The sequence below is a fragment of the Callithrix jacchus genome, chromosome 3, assembly GCF_049354715.1.
Source record: "Callithrix jacchus isolate 240 chromosome 3, calJac240_pri, whole genome shotgun sequence".
NCBI classification, from domain to species: domain Eukaryota; kingdom Metazoa; phylum Chordata; class Mammalia; order Primates; family Cebidae; genus Callithrix; species Callithrix jacchus.
This window is the reverse complement of record NC_133504.1, coordinates 139,638,555-139,642,441: the sequence shown is the minus strand read 5'-3', so window position 1 is coordinate 139,642,441 and position 3,887 is coordinate 139,638,555. Positions and strand designations below refer to the sequence as shown.

The 3,887-nt window shown below is 34.0% G+C and overlaps 1 pseudogene; it reads right to left on the bottom strand.

The window, feature by feature from the left end:
* Positions 1-3,194: 3,194 nt before the first annotated feature.
* Positions 3,195-3,284, bottom strand: LOC118152432 (small nucleolar RNA U3; annotated as a pseudogene).
* Positions 3,285-3,887: the final 603 nt, after the last annotated feature.

Sequence of the window (3,887 nt, the reverse complement as noted above, 5' to 3'; positions counted from 1 at the left end):
AAGAGAATAGTGGTTAATAGCCCATAATGCCAAATCCATTTTTAACTGAGAGACTTTACTTACAGGGGGCCTTTAACTCCCTAAATCTTAGGATGGATTCTAACCTTCCTAAGTTGGGCCTTGAACCCAAGTTTGGTCAAGCGTCCTTGTCTTTTATTAAGATGGGCCTTTAGCCCTCACTGTCTAACTCTCTTAAATTGGGCCTCTAACCCAATCTCATCATTTACCCTGGTGAAATGTACCCCACCTCTTACCCAAAGTCAGCCAGTTGGTGCTGCAGTCCATTTCCATTTCCTTTGAGTTGGGGGTCTTCTCAGTATAACGCCTTCCTTGTTTGCCAGGAGGATGTTACTGGAAAGGGATCCCAATCCAGACTGCAAGAGAGGGTTCTTGGGCATCATGCAGGAAAGAATTCTGGGTGAGTTCACAGAGTAAAGTGAAAGCAAGTTTATTAAGAAAGTAAAGAAATAAAAGAATGGCTACCCCATAGGCAGAGCAGTCTACATCACATTTTCTTTATCCATTCGTCCATGTAGGTGATTCCATATCTTTGCTATTGAAAATAATGCTGAAATAAACATGCAGGCACAGGTATAATTTTGATATGCTGATTTCTTTTCCTTTGGATAAATGCCCAATGGTGGGATTGCTGGATCATATGGTAGTTCTATTTTTGTTTTTTTGATAATCTTCATGCTATTTTCTATAGTGGTGGGACTAATTTACATTCCCACCAACAATCTATAAATGTCCCCTTTTATATGCAGCCTCACCAGCATCTGTTATTTTATGTCTTTTTAATAACAGCCATTCTGAGTGATGTGAGATGGCATCTCATTGTGGTTTTAATTTGCATTTCTCTGATTATTAGTGATGTTGAGCATTTTTTCATGTATCTATTGGCCATTTGTATGTCTTCTTTTGCAAAATGTCTAATCATGTTCTATGCACACTTTTTAATGGAATTATTATTATTGTTGAGGTTTTTTATATATTACTGTTGAGTTTTATATATTTTATAATATAAATAATATATATAATTTATAATATATAATTTATATATTATTTATATTTATATGTATATTTGTATATAATGTACATATATTATTTATATTATAATATATATTTATAGTATTTATATTATATTAATATTATTTATATTATAAAAAGATATTTAAAAAATACATAATATATATATTTTATATATTACTGTTGAGTTTTTTAGGTTCCTTGTGTATCCTGGATATTAATCCCTTGTCAGATGAATAGTTTGTAAATAAATGTTTTCTTCCATTCAACAGGTTGTCCCTTTACTCTGTTGATTGTTTTTTCTTTTGCTGTGCAGGAGCTCTTTAGTTTAATATAGTCTCATTTGTCTATTTTGTTTCTGTTGCCTGTGCTTTTGAGGTTTTAGCCATAAAATCTTTGCCTTGACCAAAGTCCTGAAGTGTTTCCTCTGTTTTCTTCTAGTAATTTTGTAGTTTTGAGTCTTACATTTAAGTCTTTAATCTCTCTTGAGTTGATTAAAACTTTTTTTTTTTAAATTTTAAGTTTTGGCTCTCTATTCTGTTCCATTGTTCGATGTGTCTGTTTTTATGCCAAGATCTTGCTGTTTCAGTTTCTATAGCCTTGTGATGGTATATTTTGAAGTCAGGTAGTGTAATGCCTCTAGTTTTGTTCTTTTTGCTCAGGGTTGCTTTGGTTATTTGGGCTCCACATAAATTTCTTTTGGTTCCACGTAAATTTTAGGATCATGTTTTCTATTTCTATGAGAAATGACTTTGATATTTTCACAGAGATTGCATTGAATTTGTAGATTGCTTTGGGGAGCATGTTTATTTTAATAATATTAATTTTTAAAGTCCATGAGCATTGGGTGTCTCTATTTGTATCTTCTTCAATTTATTTCTCCAGTGTTATGTGGTTTTCTTTGTGGAGGTCTTCAACCTCCTTGGTTAAATTTATTCTTAAGCATTTTTTTGGTAGCTAGGTAAATAAAGTTGCTTTCTTGATTTTCTTCTCAGCTAGATCATTATTGGTGTATAGAGAGGCTACTGACTTTATATATTGATTTTGTTTTCTGAAACTTTACTGAATTTATTTATCAGATCTAAGAGCTTTTGGTGGAGTTTTCTAGATATCTGATCATGTCATCTGCAAAGAGGGATAATTTGGGTTCCTCTTTTCAAATTTGAATACCCTTAAGTTTTTTCTTTTTTTTTTAAAAAAAGAAAAAGAAAAAGGAGTGAAGGGGAAGAAGAAAGAGGAAGAAAAAGAGGGAGAGAGAACGGGAATGTAGCTTTATTCTAAAAATGGGTATTAATAATGGCCGATCAATATTTTGTGTATTTAAGGTGGAGAATGTATATTTTGTGTATTTAAAATGGAGAACTCTATAAATATTTATTATGTTTACTGTTCCAGATCTGAGTTCAAGTCCTGGATGTCCTTATTAATTTTCTGTCTCGCTGAGTCTAAATCTCTTTATGGGTCTTATGTCTCTGGGTGTTAGGATCGTTAGCTCTTATTGTTGCATTGATCCTTTTACCACTATATCTTTGTTGCTTTGAAATCTATTTTATCAGATGTGAGAATTGCAACTCGCATTGCAATGCCCTTAATTTTTTTCTATTGCTGGACTTCACTGGCTAGGACTTCCATTACTGTGGTGAATAGGAGTGGTGGAAGTGGGTCATATGGTTTGGCTGTGTCCCCACCTAAATCTCATCTTGAATTGTAGCTCCTGTAATCCCTACATGTTGTGGGAGGGACCTGGTGGGAGGTAATTGAACCATTGAGGCAGGTTTTCCCATGCTGTTCCTGTGATGGTGAATAAGTTTCATGAGATCCGATGGTTTTATAAAGAGCAGTTCCCCTGCACACACTCTCTTGCCTGCCACCGTGTAAGACATACCTTTGCTCCTCCTTCACCTTCCACCATGGTGTGAGGCCTCCCCAGCCATGTGGAACTATGAGTCCATTAAACCTGCTTTTCTTTATAAATTACCCAAGACTGAGTAATTTAGTATAGTCCCATATTAGTCTGCATGAGAACAGACTAATGTTGTTGGTGGGTTTGTCATTTTTGGCCTTTATTATGTTGAGGTATGTTCCTTCCATGCCTAGTTGAGAGTTTTTATTATGAAGAGATTTTAAATGTTATCAAATGCTTTTTTCTGCCTCTATTAAGATGATCATATGGTTTTTGTCCTTTGATGCTCTACTGTTTCATAGAAGGTTCTCTAATAGTGCACTACAGAAATGATCCTTGGAAGTACAGTTTAAGGTACATTTTAAAGACCTTCTGTGTTTTATTGAAAAAAAGGAAATATGCCTTTTTAATTATCATGTTATACATATTCATTAAAAAGATTTGGAAAGTACAGATATGATAGACTCTGTGACATTAAAATGTATGAATGTGTAAGCAGTCACACGTTTTCCCCTTCCCCTCCCTATTGAAGGAGGACAAGATCCAGTGTTTTGCTGTGTTAATTGAGAAAATATGAGGTGGCAGAACTGAAAGGACGAACTAATTTTTAGTTAAAAGAGCCCAGAGAAGTTGGAAGAACAGAACAGACCCCAAAGCAGAGAGCTGGGATTGAAAGGAGGAAAAGAAGGACAAAATTTTGTATGCATCTACTAGCTGCGTTCTGTGAAACTCAGAGGAAATATATAATAAAAAGATTTTAAAGATGTTTTCACAAGTGTCATGCCATATGAAAACTCTTCCCACTCTCTTCAAAAGAATTCCATAAAATTGTACATTGCTTTTTGGTGTTTTCTTTGGGGTTTTGGCTTCTTTGAATGCAAAACTATATTGTGACTAATCATGAAATACCCAGTTTTATTTGCGTTACAGAAAAGAAAACATTAAAAATTCATAA